Source organism: Anticarsia gemmatalis, chromosome 6 (genome assembly GCF_050436995.1).
Source record: "Anticarsia gemmatalis isolate Benzon Research Colony breed Stoneville strain chromosome 6, ilAntGemm2 primary, whole genome shotgun sequence".
Lineage (NCBI taxonomy): Eukaryota > Metazoa > Arthropoda > Insecta > Lepidoptera > Erebidae > Anticarsia > Anticarsia gemmatalis.
In genome coordinates, this window is record NC_134750.1 from 1,912,674 (window position 1) to 1,935,186 (window position 22,513).

Below are 22,513 nucleotides of genomic sequence, written 5' to 3' on the forward strand. Positions count from 1 at the left end.
CACGTTGCGATATGTAGAACAAGATTGTTTACGAGTGGATGGGAATTAGCGAGTTGTTGTATAATAATGGCGTTTTATTATAACTATACTAGTCGGTTTAGAAGGTTTAATGATAGTATCCATAAAATAGACTTTAATTTGAGACTGATAAAAGTAGATGAAGTGATTTTTTGGAACAGCCTCCGTGGCGCAGTGGTTTGGGTCGTCACGACTCTACCGTTGCGTCGGGAGGGCGTGGGTTCGATTCCCACATAGAACAATTATTTTTGCGATCCACGAATAGTTGTTTCGGGTCTGGTTGTACTTTGTGTCCGTTGTTTGTATGTTTGTAAAAGTCCCCGCGACACATGAGCAATTCTTAGTGTAGTGCTTAAGTACTATTTATTCTGTATAAATGACAAGAATATGTACTAATTACACAACAAGAAAGAGAAATAGTCTCTATCATATTAAAATTTATTTGCCGTAACTTGGAAGCCGTCGCCGAACCGTTCACAAAACTGTTCTGTATGTTTCGACCAGGCTTTATATGAGAGAAACACGCTGTGAATTTTGATAGTGTGAACAGGGTGTAAAATTGCATTTACTTGTGCCCTCAGGCAAGGGCGAGCTTTTATTTTACCTAGTAGGTTGTAGGCACTTGGATAAATGCCTTAGGTCTGGATTTTAATTATTTCTGTAGTTACATGTGGAATGTTGATTGAAATGTTATCTACATGATACAGGGTAGGTAATTGTAGAAACTTTACGAGAATCGGTTTGAGGTACATAAGTAAGAGTGATGAGAGTGGATTTTCTTTTTTAGCAGTACAGTCAACTCGGGTAACTTTGAATCATTTGGGTAACATTGAACGAGGGAATTTGAACTAGTTTCGATTATTTTTTCGTATGAAACCAACAGAATGGATAAAAGTTTGCAAAATTAAAATGAATCTTTATCAATTGTGCGTTTTATGTATACGAATTGTAATAATAAATAACAAAATCATCTAACTCGAGGATGTGAAGACCAGACCAAAGGATGTGTGATAGTAAAATATTTTCTAAGATATTGCCTAATAAGTCCGCATTTAAACATTCTAAGGCATTTTAATTTCGTTGTCAGTTCTTGAACAAAAACTTATTACAAAAATAAACAATACTAATTTAATTACAAAAGTAACATAAAAAGTTAACTATTATTTTCCCATCTCCAATAGTAAAATTCGTAATAAAACTGCAGGTAATCTCACAAAATAACCTGGCAACACTAATTGCGTGAACGTGCATCAGTCGAATCCCCCGCAACTCGTAAAAATAAACTGCCGTAAGGGTTGCCAGTGTTGCCATCACATCACAGGGACTTGTGAAACATCTTTACGCGTTTTTATTATAATTGCCATTTTTTGGACGACTCCACTGTTTTAGGAGGTCGTTGACTCGAGAGAATATTGTTTTGTTTGCGTTAGTCCGCGGTGTAGACGGCTATGAGGTTTGAAGTTTTCGTTTTTCTGATGATTTTTTTTTAGTGTATAAGTTTTAAAGGGTTTTAAATTACTGATAAATAGAGCTTCTCTAGGGACTGTGACTAATGGCGTAGCTTTAGAATTGCGCCTTTCATGAAAAATATTCTTGAAAAATAAATACCGTTCGATTTTATAAATACACTTAAAAATAAATCATACAACATTTAGACGAAAAATAAGCAATTTATCCACTCACGGATAAATCACCCAGAGGAAAATGTTCCAGAAAATTTATGTAAATATAGTAAAAAATACAGTATTTATCTACAAGTTATACTCTAACATGCCACCTACAAACCAAAAACACAACTACAGCCACAGCTACTCGACACTAGATGTCGTTGCCAAATTAAGAAACTCACCGTAATGAGAGGCGGCAATTCTATCAATGGGCAAATTGCTCGGGGCCTCTGAGACGTCTGATTGGACAGGTAATGAAGCTATCGCCGTAGCGGAATAACTTACGTGCTGTTTCGACGGGATTCAAACTAACGTGGAGAAGGAAATTACTAGTAATGTAGCCAATATGTGGAAAGGAATCTGTTGTTTGGTAAATAAGGGTATTTTGGAGATATTTTCTGTACCGTGTTGTTGATTTTTTTGCAACTTCAAACTACACATTACTAGCAACTGATAGGTATGCCATTACTGCCATACAAATATCTGCTAAAATAAGCAGAGCTTACACCTACTTTAATGAAACTAGATACGCCTTGATAGAGATGAATGGGAGAAGAGAACACGTTGTACTCTACTTGACGTGGTATAAGGTAAGATAAAGAAGAAGAAGAAGCGACTTTCGGCGCAATTCATTTGTGGTATTACTACCGTTTTTGTGTGTGCTTCGCGAGCTAGAGTGTGGATACAATACACCAGATAAGCTTTTGATTACATACTGTTCAAATGATAAATACTGCAGTAAATAAAAACGTTGATTTGGTCCCTTCAACTTGTGGTAGGTACGTATGAAGGACTATAGGTACGTGTATGCCAGAGTTCCCACTCGTGTCGTTTTTCGTCGAGCGGTCTCCACAAACAGTTGAAGCAAAAAACACAAACTTTTGTTAGTGCGTGCAAAGGAAACTGCAGTGTACCTCGAGATTCAAAGAAAATATAAACAATACTGTGAAAATGGAGACTGGGGACAAAGGGATGTGTTTCGAAGTACTCTACGAATATACTGCTAAATTGTGGTTCGAAACTAGTTAGAACAGGACTTTGTGGTTTTGGAATGAAACTGATTTAATTTTTGGATCAGAGCTATTATTAGAAATTACCGTCTAATATATTTTTTGAGAGAATGCCTGCATACTTGCAGTGCCTGCTGTCTCTTACGTACCACACCACACACCAGTTTTAAGTTCTAAATCAACGTTGCAGACTTAATAAAAACCAATGGATAGTACCTTATAAGTTAATGATTCGATTGCAAATCAGAGATATGTTTTCCTCAACCCGTAATTCTACTTGTTAACATATCGATACAATTACATTTACATAGATACTCTACATCTTCGCTGTTCAGAGTAAATCATTGTACATACTTTAATTCCTCTATTCTATACTCTATTCCTCCTAAAACCACATATTTAACTAACATTTCCATCAACATCACCATCGTCAAAAGCCCAAAATCTTTCATACAACATAAGCCACGGTGTACCGATATAAACCATATGTCACGTGTACGAGCGCCATGGGAAATGACGCCGACTATTCAACCCTCACTATATAACGTTATATACGCGTGTTTCTACATGCTTTATGTACGTAAATAAGCATAATGTATAAGGTTATGTTATGGTAGATATCTGGTGTTACTCATTCACCTGAGAGTTTGACTGATTACGAAAATACATACATATATGAAATCACGCCTTCCCATTGGCGTGGGCAAAGACCAGAGAACATTACTTTGTCATAAGCAATTAATCGACCAATTAAAAAAGAAATAAAATCATTTAGCAGCTTGCTGACATCGCTAGGGACTAGGACCTAAAGGGGCGATATGCTACTACTATCGTCTATCAACAGCCGAGCTAACCAACTAGCTATCAAAAACATTGTATGAAAACTTGATCAGCGCCCTTAGCCGAAAGTAAGGCCATATATAAAAAAAAACAGTTTAAATTCAAAACTCTTTATACTCGATAATACTGACTAGAAAATAACGCTAAAGGTATCATGGGGAATGCTTTTTAGGTCCGCATAGATTGTACACAACTTAAGCGGACCAATTAAATAGCCTTCTGAATTCGCTCATTACTGGAAGGATAGTCAAAATAAATCTCGCATTGGGAGTGCACAAGAAATGTATACCTATTTACAACATACCCCGAATATAACCGTCTGTCTTATACATATATAATAATATATTGATAGATTCTAAGTTATGTAAAAGTTAAAAATACAGCTTTCCTGGTCTGTGCTTACACCATTTACTAAGTATAAAAGTCCAAACAACACTAACTTTAGTACCCGAATGCGTTTACGAGAATTTATCACCGTCTTGCTGTAAAGCGGTTATCTTTAATTAAGATCGTCCAACAATATTTGTGAACAAACAAAGCGCGCGACTCAATTTTTATACGTATTTACATTTAATTTAGACACGCTAATATCCAAGGTGGGGTCTCCGAGTCTTATCGGAGGGTGATGGAGACAAACGATAATGAATCGATAAAAGGGTTCCTGGTGAAATTTTTATTATTGTTTTTGTGTTAATAAAGATACGCAGCTCGAAAAATTCTATGAAAAAGAAAAATTCTGATCAGAAAATGAGCTTTCAATTTCGAATAGAGTCATAGAAGTAACCCCACTTATTCAATCTCTTTCTACAAATTATTATTTTTTAAGTAGAATTGAATCATAAATTTGACCAATATTTTAGTCAATACTTTTCTACGAAAGATTATTATTTATGTAGTATAATCATTTTATAGTAAATCTGAGAGTATACCGATAATACTAGTAACATATTGTAGTAAACAGATACCATTACATATTTTTAGACGCAAATATTCGACTGCCAATTAATCTACAACTGAGAAAAAAAAACACTTGTATTCCACTGAAATAATGTCGTTTTGCCACCGTACCTCAGAATAACCTCGAAACGGCGTATCCCAACATCGAGTCTCCCTTCCTCAACTTCAGTAAGTAATTGTTATTTGTCGACTATCGGTATCCACATTTCCCTTCCGAGATAACGTACCTGAAGGATTTCCCTTATTTTCCCTACTTTTCCCGCTTTTTTCTTTATTCCGTTTAGAAGTTTGTGAGGAATTTGATTTTGAAAGTTTCGAGTGTGGTTTTTGGGAAGATAACGGGAAGTGAAGTGTGTAATTCTTTTCTTTGAGGTCAATATTGTTTCAAAGTTATTATAGCTGTGAGAAGTAAAAATGTGGTATTTTTGTCCGAATTTCGTAATTGTGTTGCTATTTATTGCGTAAAAGTCAACACAGGATTATTGAGGACATGTTATTTTATACTATTGACTTATTTAATAGCTTTATACAAAGAAATTTTGATTTTGATTTTTGAAAGCGTAAACAACCTTGATGTTTTAACCCTATAAAACGATGCCATTTCCCGACTTTAAAATTAAACAATTTTATAAAGATATTAATTAATTACTGATACTCTATGACAGATACTTACAGAAATAAATTGAGATGAAACATAAATTCAATTACATTACAAATTTGGGAATCGAATCGGTTAACTCACGTTCAATTCATCACGTAGTAAACAGAAGGATTCGTTTGTCCCCTCCATGACTAAGCAACCACAAGTCAAAGATGGGTGACCACTGACTTAACCCTTCCCTGCCGCGGAACGGACGTCAACCCTTCTCACCGGCTGTGCTTTAATTGAGTTGCTTTGTTAATACTTTGTCTTAAGATCTGTCGTCTGATTGCAGCACGTGTGTTTCTGAAGGCATGTCGTTAAAATATTATTGTTAATTCATGTGAAGATTAGTACACCGTTTTTTATTTGCTAGTGTGATGATACCCATTTCGTTAATAATTTTTACGATTGATGTCCTATTGTCGGGCACGTATCTTCTTCCGAAATCGGGTATTTTGGCCTTTCTCATCACCCTGGCCAAGTGCTGTTTTATAAGTTTCACTTCCTATTAGAGCTATTTAAAGCACTCTTTGGCATGCAATGACTTTTCGCAATGTTTTCGTTTATCGTCTAAGCGTTAGTAATTTCTAACACTTCCCCATTTTGTCACTAATTAACATTTCTTACTTAATCAAAAACATAAGATCTTATTGTTACAAAACTGAAATTTGTTATGACTATAATCCGAACTTACTAAACAAAAGCATAAATAAAGCTTACTTAATAAAGCTCCTGCAATATTTCAATCAATATTCATTCAAACCACCAGTCACTTATGCAAATACAAGCACTCAATCAAATCATTTTCCTCTCTCTTAAATCTATTCATCTCAAATCGCCAACTTGCACATAATCTCTGATATTCTCCATACCGAGGAATAGAGGGTTAACGAAGCGCTACATCTAAATACGGTTAACATAATTCCGAGGCATTGTGAGCGACGTCGGGCTGCAATCATATGGCGGGTGGAACAAATGGCCTCGTTCTAGCCCGCGAGCTTTGAAGGGTTGGGAATTACATAGAGATGATGATACGACACTTGCTAATAGTTTTGTTATACGAGAAAAATTGGATGTTGATGAATGAGAAGGTTAATTTGCGTAAATATTTGGCACATAAATCATCTCCTATCACCTCGTACTTTATATATTGTATTATAATTATGAACATTATTTTACAAATGTCGATTATGTGTATATTGTATTCGGATGTGTAATGTATCCTTACTTGAAGATTCATAACAACAATAAGTAATCGTTATGGTTATTTTCACCGAGGTGAGGTTATTTCTGGTATCGCCCGAACGAATTAATAATCATAATCATAATAAAGAAGAAGGTTATTATTTATATTATTTTTAAAACATCATAGTATTTTATGACTGATATTACTGTGTTTAAATACCATGTCTTCGTACTGAAAATTATATAAAGTATATTGTAAAAGATAGATCCTCTTATAGTAACTTTTACAACACTTGATTCATCTTTTTATTTCTATTGCATTCAAACAATAAATCATTAGCCTACAAGGATAAAGAAACCCAAATAACTGTGGTGTTAAAGAAACTAATAATGAATTTGAGCCGGATACTCAAATTGAAAGAAATTACTCATCCGCTCGACTATTAGATCTAATTAATGTGTGGGTGTTTTAAACACTATTCTTGCTGCAATTATTTCCTGCATCATGGGGGTCTTAACAAACAAATAATTAATAAGAGCTATAAATTATAACATGAAATTTTTTGGTTAAAATGTTTAACTAGTAACACAAAATATTTTGATTGATATAAATATAATATTGTGAATAAACTCTTCAACTACTTGGGAAGAGTTAAAATAATACAGTATTCGCCGATTCCTGAATTTTTACAACATTGCATTTCTATCCAGGATAATCATAATAAAACTTCTTTTCTTCTTGGTAAAGAGATTATTTTTAAATATAGTTTCCCGAGACTACCTTCTACATATACACAAGCTTACCAATCCCTTCTTCCTCTTTTTTATTAGCAGCAGAGATAATCGACGTATTATCATCTCTACACAGATGCGACAGTGTAAATCACTTGTGCGTATATTGGGACGTAAGCGGACGAACGTAACGGACTGACTCACGGCTCACTATCAATCATTCAATACTGCAAGCGCACTCGTTTTTACACTACTATATTTACTACTGACGAAATAATACCAGCTGCTAGGCTTTGAGGCTTGTCGACAAAACCCGGATTAAAATCGTTAGTGGAACCATTTAAATATTCCTAGGTAAAAAATATTTCAATTGGAGTATGAGGTTCTTGGAACAATTATGCTTCCTTAGAAAGAAGTAGATTTTATTGCCTAAATCAATCAATGAACTAGTAAGGTCTCCAAGAGCCTATTGTCAGCAATCTCATAATGCAAGATATTGAAAACTGGCTACTAAAAAGTCGCTGTACTAAACCACTCTCAAAACCGATATGACTAACATTAGACACAATTATAACCTAGAGTACAATTATAACCTACATAGAAATACATAACCTATATCTATAAAATATGTTCATGTAGATGCTTACCTATATAAAAAACTATCCGTAACATCGACTCCATAAGTGACTTCTTGTCAAAGATACTATAACTAAAGATATTCCCAGGGGTACTTATCGAGCTCACTATGTGACTTTTAAAGCGTTTATTTATCAAATTTCGTAAGTAACACTACTTAGAAGGCGCCGGGAGAGTAAAACTTCCAAGTATTCTGAATTTTTATAACTCCAGATAACTGTAGGTTATTGGGAATATCTTGGAAAACTAGCGGATACTTCGACAGTTTGTGTCGATTAAATAATGGACTTATCATGTAAATAGTGTTTTACTAATTAATGTCGTGTATACAAACCACTATTTTTGCACTATATTATATTATTTAATTAGCTTTATTAGGTAAACAGTGGTTTGTCTTTTTCACTCATGTAGTGATCAACTATTCAAAATTGATTGAAAGTGATAATTGACTGTATTACTAATGCATAGTAGTTTAGTAGCGAGTCAAACCTATAAATGCTCATTGAATGGGTTTTAAACGAATGTCGGAACAATTTTACATTTTGAACATTTAAAACGGAAATATAACGAAACATTTTCTTTACGATTGTAATATAAAATTTAACAGCAATTGAAATGGAAATGCAAAGATTCCTGTAAACACAGGTGATCTTTTGTGCCTATGCGGGTATATAAATTAAAAGGAGATTTTCAACTATTTTGATTTTAAGCCCTTCATAAATACACAATACGGTTCCAGTACTAATTTGCAGTCATGCCACCAATAAACAGATGCACTGTACCATGAAGGTTGTTTGTACAATGACGATGCGTGTCAGTTTGTTGGTTTATAACTGTTCAGCTACCTGTAGGTAAATGTAAGCCAAATATCAACCTCATATACCGGTCACGAAAAACTCGAAATTGTAAAATACTGTAGCTGTAAAAAGTTCTCACTTAGAATTTTCACAGGAGCTCGTCAAAATGTGTTATAGTTTCATCACTACTTTATTAAATCTTATATACTTCCACATGAGCAACATCATTTGCCTTGTTCATATTGTTTTCTATTTCAATCAAGTTTGTCTTAAGGTCGATTAATATATGCTATTTATGGATAGTTTTGCTTATCTTCAGTTGTTCCTTTCAATATGCGTTTTAACTGAAGATAAACAGAGCAATCCATGGATAACATATTGATATTGCTCTATAATTCAGACCATAAATGGCAAATAAGAATATATTATGTAATTTCAAGATTGTTTAAGAACAAACTTGACTTGAAAAATATTAGTAGCTTGTAACTAGGTTCAACAAAATAGATTATTCATACCCCCTACATCCAAATACTAAAACAAGCAGAAATATCAAACGTTTCACACTTTCCTTCCATGCATAGTTAACCCTCTTCCTTAACCCTTAAACGAAGGCGAAACACGTTCCCAAGGGAAATACAGCGAGTGAGCATTCGTACAATTTGCATGGGACGTTCAGCCCTCTATAATTGTCCGTATTTGATATTGAAGGAATGAGTTCAGTTGCTTGTTCATTTTGTAAAAACTGAAATAATGATTTTGTTTGGGGAAGTTTCAGATCAATTATTTATTTATTTTAGATATATTGTGGGAAAACCTTTCCTTAAGTCCTCACTTAAGACACTTCTTTTTTCTGTAAGAACTGAAAGCACCATACATCCTCATGTATGGTGCTTTCAGTTCTTACAGAAAAGAGGATTTGGCCCATACCGCTCTTTGCCAACGTGATAGATTCAAATCCTACCATTCTATCGGTACAAAATCGTATCGGTAAAAAAAGATATTTTCATGAAATAACTGGATAAATATAGGAATTTTTCAATATGAATATAAAATGTAATTTGAATGCGCTCGAAGAATTTCGATGGTTCATGTACATGTGATGTTTATATAAATATGTTAAATATAAAATATATGAGCAAATTGAAAAGTAATCAATTTCATAACATTTTCTATCAATTTAAAAAATAATAGTCAAAATAATATACCAGCCGTCCTGAATCAACATAAGCTAGACTCGAATTGAATTCTCAAAAAGAACTAGAAGTATACCTACGTAGTCTAGATGGCTGGCCAATCTTACAATCTAAACAAAAACATATTGTATGTAAGAAATACATACAGTTATCAAAAGCTCATAAGGGCGAGCCTCGGGCTCCAACGAAATTGAATAAATTTATCCCTTCTTGATATGAAATCTCAAACCAGGTGCCGCTTTGATCCGCCAAAGATTGAATTGTTATAAGTTTCCTATGATTTTATTTGTTTTTATACGATCTTAAGGAAAGGGTAATGTTTATTGATCGTAAAAAATGATGGCGGTACAAGATTTCCCCGTGAAATTACCTACCTTTACTCTCTATGCGCCTCTAAGGGAGAGCGCTAACCATGAATATTGAATAAAACCGATTTTTAAATTGAAAAGGAAGACGTGAATAATGGAAATTATATAACAAAAATTAATTAACCTTGCTGAAAAGTTCGTAAAAACGTTCTATATCACTTTCTTCAAAATTTCAAAAATATTGCACTTCGATCACATTTCGGTTAACCATCGTATAACCCCTTGCTTTTTTTTTATTAAGAAATTGCAAGTTCCCTGATTTACTGATAATCTTAAACAATTTCTTTTGCAAAGCTTTACCACGAGAAGGCAGCCAGGTACATACGATTGTATCTGGGCGAATATTTATTTTATACTATTTCTCACTCACTCCTTTTATATCCCAATAATGATAGCAAAATCATTACTTTGAAATATATCTGTTACTGTAAAAGCCCGAACGGTGGTAAATCCTAAGATTTTCCGGTATAACCTAAGATTTACCAACTCGCAATGGTAAAAGTCCGAACAATTATTTTATTTCGAACTTTTACCTATATTCACTTGATGATGTCGAGATGTCGCCGGAGCCCCGCTTCGCGGGGCTCCTCCTTCTGGGTGGTTAAAAAAAAATAACCACGAAGGCTAAGGTGGGAGCTTCGCTTCGCTCGCTCCCACCTTAGCCTTCTAACCTAACCTACCCATGTCGCTTTGCCCAAAACTCCTTCTTTATAACTATGTCACAGTATATAATTATACCGTGAAATAGTTATAAACATAGTTATGAAGGAGGATTTTTTTATATATCGTAACATAGCTTTTAAACTCTGGCTTGTTCGGACTTTTACCATTGAGAGTTGGTAAATCTTAGGTTTTACCGGAAAATCTTAGGATTTACCACAGTTCGGGCTTTTACAGTAACATATCTACTCTAAATAACACTTTCCCGTAGATTTATTATTGACCAAAGTGTAATATATTGATACTACAGTTCTCCGTTCATCTCATAAAGTAACTGTGTGATAATAAATCAAATAAACTGGAGTTTTATCAACAAAACGATTGCTTTTGATAAATGTGAGTTTACCGATAGTTTATTAGTTTGACTTGTTTTTTAAAATGTCTTTAGATTTTTCGTATTAAGTAGAAAATCATGTTTTTCTTCCGATTTGTTATCTTTTGCATACTCCTTTAAATGTTTGATATAAGTTTGTATTTGTCTTTACCCTGGGTTATACAAAGTTACTTTCGCCTTAGGATGTTAGCATAGATTTGATAGCTTATTTCTTATCAATCAGCCTTACCTTTCTTCCAACTAAGTTGGAGTTGGCTTCCAGTCTCTCCGGATTCCTGCCTCATCTGAATACCAGTATTTTACATGGAGCGTCTGCCTGTCGGACCTCCACAACCTTAATGGTTGTCAGACTATTGAGCTTCTGACTACTGGTAACAACTACGGTACTGAAGTTAAATAGCCTAACAATAAAATTAAAATATTAATACCCATAGCCTACACATCACAGTTAAACGAACACCTGCACAACCGGGAAATCGAACCTGTGAAATCGAGCTACCATAATAGGAATTAACTATCGAATGGAATATTTAATTTAATATAGGGATACATTGTAGTCCCCATATCCGACACAATTGATACAATTAACGGAATTCAACGTGCGGTCACCAAAATACCAACGGTGGGATTAATATGCAAATTGTACAGGACTGTACACCACAGGGAGCAAGGCGGCTATTGTTACAACAAACATACGGTGGTTGTTTTTGTATCTAGTTGTTAATGGTATTTAGTTGAGATGTGTAGGGTTAAGTTTGATGTGCTATTTAAAGCCTTCTGGAAGCGTGAAAATACTGAAACTAATGTTTTTTTTTGTCTCTTTTAACAGTAATGTAATGAGATTCTCTGCAGTAGGTAATATAAAGTATCGAGAGATTAACGTTTAAAATGTACTGCAAAAATAGCTTCCACAGCGCCCGCTAGAGGCGCTGACCACGTTTGTAAACATAATTTCTTATCACTAGCCGGTTGTCATTAGCCAATTTGGCTGAAGTGATAAAGAATCGCGTTACTGTAGCATGATTCTCTACAGTTTGTATAAACAAGTATCGAGAACTTGACATTTAAAGTCTCCTAAGGAATTAGTTCCTACGGCACACGCTAGGGGTGCCGATCAGGTTTTCATAAAAAATATCTCGATGGCTATCGATAGTCGATAGCGTAGCAAATCGATATTCTACTGTTAAAAACAGTTCAACTCATTTAGGATACAAATAAATTAAAATTCCGTGTGGATCACATTTTCTTGTTTCTCGTGATAGCAATTACATGATTAAAACATTCTTAGAGTCTCAAGATACTTATGAATGTATACTCTGAGAAGTAATAAGTGTAAGAATACGTGAAACGTAAGAACACTCGAGCAAATTAACTAAAAATTACTTTTTATTTGTTTCAGGTAAACATCAACATAAATAACGCTCATCCAGACTAATAAACATACATAAGTGATGAACATATTCTTCGGTAAGGAGCGAAACAATCCAACAACAGTTACCATTACGGCATTGTTATAGTGTTGTTGGCCAACGACACAGTATAATCTCTCTCTCTCTCTCTATCTCTCTCTGTCTCTCTCTGTCTCTCTCTTCCATGCTATGAATCTCATATAGTAGTGGGGTCAGCCGTACTGATCTTTCTCTTCCACTTCGCTCTGTCCTGGATATTTCCTTCGAAAACCTCACACTTACTCATATCTTTTAACACGACAGTTTAATCTGCCTAACATAATTATGTCCTTCTGCTGGGCAAGTCTCCCATCAGAATAAATACTTAAACAGTAAGTCCACAAAGCTGGCCAAGTATGGCTTAAGGATGTACAATTTTTGTATTCCATAATTCTATGGCGTAATTTTATGTATGTACTCGTATTTATTTCATGAAGAACTGTTTAAAGAACTCTTAGGTATGTAAAGCTTTATTCTTAGAGTAAGTGATGATTATTTCTAATACACTTGACAATGATAAGCCATTGCCGTTGAACTCCCAAATTGTATGTAAGAAAAATGCTTGTACGTCTTGCTGCTGTAATTGCAAAACAACATTAAAAATGTATCAAAGAACGAAGATTACATATAAGTTATGCATTATGTAGCTCTCCCAGGATGGCTGAATTGTTTCCTTTTTGCCACGTAAATCAAAGTAATGTGAGAAAAAAGAAATTGTTGTATGTTCACGATTATATTTTATCTTGCTAACGGTGGGATTACATTAGGCAATTGTTTTTAATACGCATTTTTATACTTTTTGCTTTTTAAAGTGTTAGTCCCATGTAATAGGCAACTAGATTATTGCCGGTGATGCATATACCTGGATATTTAATTCTAAAATATACGGATGTAACACTTTGCCTGGGAATCGAACCCTCGCGATCAATTGTCACACAGACAGACTTTTTTTGCTAGGACCTTTTTAAGCCTGGTAACTTTAAGTAAATCAGTAACTTGTTAAAACGCGATTAATTTTGTATTGTTTTGTGGTAGACATTCAAAATATAATTATTCATTTAATAACCTATTAGTATGTAGGAACATTATTTCTAAGGTTTTATTCATAAATATGTCCTAACGTAACATGCTTGCAGAGATTTCACTTAGAAATATATTACGATGACGTGACTCTCTTGACCTCTACACTTTCTAGTCTTCACCTTTCATCTGTTGCAAGCTGAATCTATACTAATATTATAAAGCTGAAGAGTTTGTTTGTTTGTTTGAACGCGCTAATCTCAGGAACTACTGGTCCGATTTGAAAAATTATTTCAGTGTAAGATAGCCCATTTATCGAGGAAGGCTTTAGGCTATATAACATCACACTACGGTCATAAGCTGTGTAGCAACGAAAAATGTTACAAAAACGGGGAAAATTTATCTTAGGTGACGCAAGCGAAGTTGCGCGGGTCAGCTAGTATATTATAAAATTAGTATTGTTTAGTGTTGTTGTTGACTACCGAAATATTATATTCCAACAGTGGTTAAATTTTCCAATTATAAAAAATAACGTGAAATGTTATATTGGCTTGTATTACGAAAGACGAATATTGTACCGAAATGGCTAAACATGGGATCCATACATTTCTGTCTATACCCTCGAGCATAATATGTATAATTAGCGTGCTTCTAAATATGTATGTATTTTTTAAAGAAACGTTAATCTATACTAATATTATAAATATAGGATATGATGGATATTTGAAGTTATTAAAAAGTAACATTAGCTGTTCAAAATATGGAGACTGGTTATACTAAGACCATAGATAGGTCAATATAATTCGGTTATTTCAAATCTCACGTAAAAGTTAGTTTATATAAAACTATTCTTAACCACTGAAGATAAATGAAAAATAACAATAAAAAGCTCATAATATTTCAGTTGAAGACTCACAAAAAGTCCAGGGAACGGATGTGAGGTGTCACAGTTGTCAGTCTGTCAGCGAGACATTCGGCATCATTTGTCAAGACATTAGCCGAGTAATTGTGCGTGCGATGAACGCGTTTTGTTTCAGTGCTATAAAAATATGAAGGTGTTAGGGTTCGAAGAATAAGTTCGTATTGGTTTAAGTCGTTTATAAAATGTTTAGGCTGTAGACTTTACATTTTATTAGGCGTTACTTTTCTCCTTTTTTCTATTTAGAAGATGAATAGTCATACCAAATATGCAAAATTCATGTTATCGAGTATTTTTTAAAATGTCTTGAATATACATAACAGCATTAGGAGGTCGTGGATTGGAATCTCTACTATACTATTACCAACGCTACTCACGCTTTCTAGATTTTACAAAACTGCTGGTTACTTTACCCACGGAGCTAGTTTTTTTCCAAAAATCATGAATTAATCGACATGTTGTATAAAAATACAAAATTTAATACAATTTTGTTCATATATTAGATTTATTATAGGTAAGTAGCCTTCTACAAATAATACAGACGTGGTGTAATAATAAAATTAGAATGTAATCTCCGCTAGTGGCTACATTTCAAGTTCTGGCTGCTAAGTGTAATCGGCTTGCCAAGTATCGAGCTTATATACTACTTTACACGATGACCGGCCAAGTCTGCTCTGTTGTTACACATTAACTTACCCTGACTTTTCTAAATGTTATATTGTTTAACAGCAATACTGTGTAGTAGGTCAATGCACTTACTTATTCTAGAAATGTATGTTAGTGGCTAGCAAATATTATCGAACTTATTATTATTACGAAAAGCTGCAACAGTATGACATATGTATATAGCAGTACTAGCTTTGACCTGCGACTTCGTCCGCTACATGAATTTTCCCATGGGAATGCGTCATTTTCTCGGGTATCAAAATATCTTCATACCAAATTTCATACAAATTGGTTTAGTAGTTTAGGCGTGATTGAGTAACAGACAGGCAGAGTTACTTTCTCAAACGAAAAATTATTCATTAAGTTTCAGAACCTATAGCAATATTGGATAAATGACTCAGGATTCCACAGATTTTCTATTTATAAACTGTCAAAAATTAATTTGAGGCTACAAATCTAGAACCATCTTCTCATTGATAGTAAAGCTAATAAATAATTAATTTAGCACATTATTATTGACGACTGTTTACTTGAATGCAGAACACTGCAGAGATAACATGACACACTGACATCCTTATAGATTGTGTTTATAGATATAGACAGACGTGTTCACCGTTTATGTATGTAGCTGATGTTAGGGATGAACTATAACTAAAGAATATTTTAAACGATTCCTCATAGCTACCCGTAGACGATGTATAAATAATATAAACTGTATTAGCAACAGTAACTAAAACATTTTTCGTACCATCTCGATACTGAATCCAAAATCTTTTAATAACAGTCTGCGTAACCCAATCCGGATCTGTAAATGGAATTTGTACCTAGCTTACCAAAAAAATTTTCCTGAGAGTTCTTAAGAACAGTTCTTGAAGGTATGGAAAGTCCCCAACCCGAAATTGGCCAGCGTGGTGGGCTCAAGGCTTAACCCTTCCCTTAGTATGGGAGGAGACTCTATAATTATATTTAAAAAATATCAACAATAGGTAACCATTACCGAATCTATCCAAAACTTAGATTTTGGACATATTCATGTCAATATCCGTAACCGAATATACTTTTAGGTATATTTATCCGTATCCATACCGATACCATCCTTGTTCGGTGTAAGCTACTCGGCGCCGGCGACAGTCGCTGCAAGAATAAGTTATGAGCTTAACTGTCAAGTACTCAAGTGGTTTGTTTTGTAATCGTGTCAACGGTTGTATACCGATTGGATTCTATTGTGTATGTATCATAGGCAAGTATCATGTGCGAGCTATTTTATAGATGGGCTTTCGTCGAGTAGCCCACGGTTTCTGAGGTACATTTGGCGGTAGTTTATCTATTCAAACATTTAAACTCATATAAAATTGTTGCCTGGAAGATATTGCCACTGTGCGATAAGGCCACCATTTGGACTATTATATAATTTTGTTTTTATTTTTATTCAAGTTTATTCCCTTTTTAAGCTTTTTTCTTTTTATTTTATTCTAAATGTACTCCCTAACCGGGAGTAAATACGCGCTTAAGTAACGATATTTGAACATTCCCTATGTGGAAAATAGTGATAAGTGAAATATTAGTCATAACTGTGTAAACTTTAATGAATCGTTTTTTGTACAATACAGTAGTCGAACTTACACTCTTATAATAATTTACAATAAAGTACTAACTTGAGTACCACTACCATATAGGACGAATAGCCAGGAAGAGAGAGAGAAAGTACTAACTTGATGTTTGTGCGACCAATTTTCCTTTAAATTTCCGTTTGAGATATTTTTCCAAAGTAATGAAAATGGTACAAAAAATTGATACTTAATTATTTTGCAATGCGTTGTATGGATTGATGTAAAAATGACTATTATTTATTGTAACGTATCTAATCGCGGGATACTGGTAGTTATGTTGAAATTAACTTCGAGCAATGCAACTCTTTAATGCATTAGTAACATGAATAAAACACATGAAGGATATTAATCGTAAGGCTTTATTTATACGTAAAAAATAAATATAGCACAGGACTTTGGGCGTTAAATTTGATACGTTCGTTAAAAGAAGATATTTTTCGCTACAAGAAATAAATTAAAAAGACATCATTACACAAAAGAGTACTTAGGTATTGCTCTCACAACATATTCCTTTAGTACACGGCAACAAACACAGGTGTGCTGTGAAACTTTCGTAACTTATCTTCTACATAAATGCAACATACATCATTCAATTCACTTTCATAGCTTTTTCTTTAAAGTAAAAATGCTAACGCCATCTATGCAGAACGTTATACAACTTTGCGTTGGACTGCCATCTAGCGGCGAATAGCGAATGTTTACGTACAGCGACATCTAGTAGATAATTTGGACACTGAATATAAGCGCCATCTAGTATTGTATAGCTCAAAAGTTTGTGTAACGCCATCTATCGTTGAAATGCTTTACTAATTTCCTCCTCGTTTCTGTTGATACTAAATAGTGTTTGTAGTTCTCACTAGAGGTCACTATACAGTGCTTAAATGGAATGTCATCAAATCTCAAGGTGAGCAATCATTAATTCGTAGTCAGGATATCATTCAATCAAATGTAAAGTTAAATGGTACAAAAAGTTCAAAAAGCATGCTCCGCCATGACAGTGTTTAACACTGCCGTGACCAGGATTCGAACCTGGGTTACTACGGCCACAACGTAGGGTCCTAACCACTAGACGATCACGGCTATCGGAGCGATGGAATCGTGGTCGAAATTACTTATCTGTTAAAACTTATATTGTTATGTGACGTAATTCAATAAATTGCAACAAGTGCACAAATTCGATTTGATAACAATTTGACGGTTCAATAATCAATTAATTATGTTGCAATGTATTATCAAATATTTGAAAGCCAAGTCATTCACTTTGCTTGAACAAGTTTAGTATTTTGCGAGAGGGGCGTTTTGCTTTGCTTTGACACAGAGCAATTTTTATTTTGAGTTATGCCAAAAATATATTATTATTTTGGAATTTTCTGCACAGTAATACCGACGATTAATTTCGCACAGGTCGATATTAAGTAATTTATTTTCATGTTCATATGCTACTTTTTACTATTTATTGACCACGATTAGCACAAGTTACTGAATTTTGTTATCGGTCCCTTATCTCCAATACATAATTAGGTAGGTTACATTTCAATAACGAAATCAAATAGATTTTTTATAAGTAAATATTCAAAGAAGAATGAGCTCTAAACACTCGGTTTTGTTCTAAATAAAAAGCCATTGCTTGAATACTAGTGCTTAATATGTTATGTGTTTTTCACTTTATGCGTATTTTCTTTAATATTTTTATTACTTCCCCGGTAGCACAAAGGTAATGGATCCTCAAATAATTTCACTAACAAACCCGGTATTTGTTTACTTACATAAATACATACGTCACGCCTTTTCCCATAGGGGTAGACAGAGCTACAAACCCTTACATCATCTGCATTCATGTCCCTAATCTTAAAATTATTCATTGTGAAAGCGAAATTTTGGGAGATTCATTGTACGGTTATTTTTCTTCGAATTTTTTTATGTAATTCGTCTCGGCCGGTGCTTGATACAGGGCAATACTGGTCACTCGTGTATTCAAACCGAATCCAATAGCCTTACACGACCCTAACACGAAACGGGTACTCAATATTCTATTCATAAGATAAATCACAATTCGGCAACGTCTCAAACCAGTGCGCGAAGACATATTTTTTGCGCGCTCTCGCCCAGAGAGCGCACAATAGGCGAACGCATTGAAATGACCCTTGTCGCGCGCAAATTGGGTGAGCTAACTAGATGGATTATGAAATACCCGTCTTACTGTTGCTAGGGAGAATGTAGTAACTGGCAAAACTAATAAGAGTAAAGAAACGGTCTTATTATGTCATTCTAATCAGAAATGTTTTGTAGCCGTTTCAAGTTACATTTCAAACTAGTTAGAATGAAGTCTTTGTAGTTCAGTTTGCCTATCTCGGTTTTGGCATTGTTTCTTGTGTAGCATTTTGTTTGTTATCTTTAAATTAGATGAGTATAAATATTTTTTTCAGAATTCATAGTTATTATAAAACCTAGCACTACCAGGCCTCTACTAGACAACTAAATTTATTTTTAAACGACATCTCTAGTCCTTTAATTTTGCATAGATCGGCAAATATTACCCGAAACGATTTACATTTCGCTTTAAATAAGGTTTTTCACTCACAATTTGAGTAAGACCCCAGCAAAATGTCGTTTACCGCATCCCTTCATCTCAAGGAGTTATCCAGTACTTGTTTGTACACAATGCTCTAATAAAATATATCATTCTAAATGCGGCCTCATTATCCTTACAACTGGTTCTTGTAAGTAATAATTCGCAATGAGATGGGAACATTCCACTTACATGTATTCCGTGTTTTAGACTGGGAATAACAGCTTTTTAATTTGCTTTTGTATTTGTATTTCGTCTGAGAATTTTGGAAGTGAGACTTATTAGAATGATGGTGTATGTATCTTATAGGGTGGGTAATTCTAGTTGGGTAAAGATATGATTATGTCTTATTGGTTGGTTCGGTTGAAATTCTGCTGTCAAGTATTCTTTAAAAATATTTTGTTTCTAGTGCCGTAGAACTATGATTTAAAGATAAGAACCATTTCTTTACCCTCAAAATTACAAATGAATCATGACACACTGTTCTTTAATTAGGAAAGGCTACAAATGTATACAAAGCCTGAAACAAATCTTAGCTTATAAGTCATAACACCTATTTCTCTTTATAGATAGGTATTCTGCTATTCAGTACTGACTTAACTATCATGTCCTGAAGTACCTAAATCAGGTACTTTTCTACATACCTATAAAATATTAACTACTGATATCATTTAAATGATAATAATATGGACGAAATACACGCCTAACTTTGACCAAATGCTCCAATGATTCCATACAAAAATGTTCCCACTTCACCTTGTCTTTAACAAACCATCCGTGGCTATTGTTGCTACAAACACACAAAATAACCTTCTAGCCATAGAGAATGACCGTGACCGTTGTTACATCCCGGTGTACAATAGATGAATGGTCACTCATAGATCTGGTCACTGTAGAGTGTAGACCCTTAAACGACGGTGTTGCTTTTTTAAGTTCAAACGGTGGTTAAATCAAAGGTTTTACAGTCAGTATAACTATATATGAGTCCCCAACCCACACTTGGCCAGCGTGGTGGACTCACGGCCTAACCCCTCTCTCATTACGGGAGAAGACCCTTGCCCAGCAGTGGGACAATAATGGGTTAAATTTATTTTTATATAACTAGATAAGGCAGTGGATAGAATAGAATTTTTAAATACTTTATTAATATTAGAAATCTACACTGCACTTCTTTTTGAAGACTTGGTTGACAATGGAACACAAGTTGTACACTCGTGTCGTCTTTGTCCTTAACCAATCTTGTTAAAGTAAATGCTCTGAACTTTGTTTCATTTTATGTACTTTGTAAGTATAATGTACTAGATACCTAGATTACCTAGACCACCTTGCTATTGGTCTCTCAGCGCTGCTATTTATTTTCTGATAAAATTTACTAGTGCATCGACCGTCAAATTAAAGTAGATATTAGCCAGATTTAGTAAAATTATCGCAACTCCCGATTCATATACCATGATCTCAACAAACATCAAATCCACCTTTGACATAGTCACATATTGAAGCATTTTTTACTCCAAACCTTTATATCATCCGATATTCCCTCGGGCATAACAGTAAAAGGTTTATAAAACATTGCGAGAAGATATCTTCCGCGTCAGTTGCAATCCGTAGTGCCTGCAGCGGTATTGCACAATGCAACTGATCCTATACGTTATACAAATGATAGACTTGATGATACAGCTCCTGTGCAAACCCTTTGTTTAAATAAAAAATGTTACATTATTATAAGTCGGAGAACAAATAGTCTAATGTAAATTTTGATTTGTGAGTTCCTTGTTGAAAGTATACGAAAATATCAGATTAGTTTTGTGAAGCTTAATTTATTGGGTCTATCCCACTAGTCCCGTTGAGTTGTCCCGTGACGGGACAACTGGCACTATTTTGTCCCAGTTGTCCCGTGGCGGGACAAGTGACACTGTTTTGGTGCCAGTTGTCCCGTTGCAGAAAAATCACGGGACTAATGGGACAGACGGAAGGGTCAAAACAACTGGTTCCATTGAGTTGTTGTGTGAGAACAGGTACTTGGTACTTTGATAAGATAGTAGACGTTATACGTTGCGTTGTAGTACATTTTTACTTAATTTCTGGTAGATAAGTTGAAATTACATTAGGTACATGTTGAATTGACTTGAGTGTTTAAGCTGCTCCAGGGGCCTGTTAACAATATATTCTTAGTTTCCTTACATTATGTTTTTTCAAGTAGGTAATTTCGGATAAACATTTTAGATTCTACTCTTGTTAATTAAATTTAAAGTGAAAAATGGTAAAAAGAAACTTCTTGTGAATTTAAGGTTTACATAGAGTAGCGTACAAATACAATTCATCATCTGCTATCTTACCAAAGTACCAAGTACCTGTTGTGACACAACAACTCAATGGAACCAGTTGTTTTGACCCTTCAGTCTGTCCCATTAGTCCCGTGATTTATCTGCAACGGGACAAATGGCACCAAAACAGTGTCACTTGTCCCGCCACGGGACAACTGGGACAAAATAGTGCCAGTTGTCCCGTCACGGGACAACTCAACGGGACTAGTGGGATAGACCCAATTTATTGATGTATTAACTTTATGTATAAACGTTGTAAAAAGACGGATTAAATGCCAAAGGCGTGCTGTACGCAGGTCATAAGAACCAATTTATTCAGCTCTGGCACATTATAGTTAGGAATCGGAAAAGAAGCACGTAATATTAGGTCGGGGAAAAAGTCTTTTCGCATTATAGTATATGAACTTGTAATAAAATCTTTTCTCTACACAAAAACGCTCGATATTTGGGTACCTCACGAGCTCACTGAAAGAAACCTTATGAACCGTGTACTCATTCGTGATTCTTGAAGGTAAAGAGATTTTATTACAAGAACATACAAACTATAATACGAAAAGACTTTTTCCCCAACCTAATATTATAATATTTTGCAGCCCACTAAATTGAAGTGATGGGGAACCGTCTAACTGATTCTTACTCCATAGAAAAACGGAAAAAGTGTACTGATGGTTAATATAATTATAACTGAATCTAATAATAATATCTTTGAAATATGGACTTTAAAATTGGCAAAAGCAAAATGAATCCTACATTAAACAAGGGGTATCTGACCCACAAAAATATCCTTTGTAATTTTGGCCTAAGGGTTGTGGCTGTGCAATGTTATTTATAGATATGTCCTATAATATTTGTTCTGA

The 22,513-nt window shown here is 34.4% G+C and overlaps 1 protein-coding gene and 1 non-coding gene across 2 annotated transcripts in view; one reads left to right on the forward strand and one right to left on the reverse strand.

Moving 5' to 3' along the window:
* Window positions 1–22,513, forward strand: part of CenG1A (Centaurin gamma 1A) — a 333,064-nt gene that overhangs the window by 147,308 nt on the left and 163,243 nt on the right. The window lies entirely within an intron of this gene.
* TRNAH-GUG (transfer RNA histidin (anticodon GUG)) lies at window positions 17,772–17,843 on the reverse strand. The gene has a single exon. It is a non-coding gene; the product is annotated as a tRNA-His (tRNA).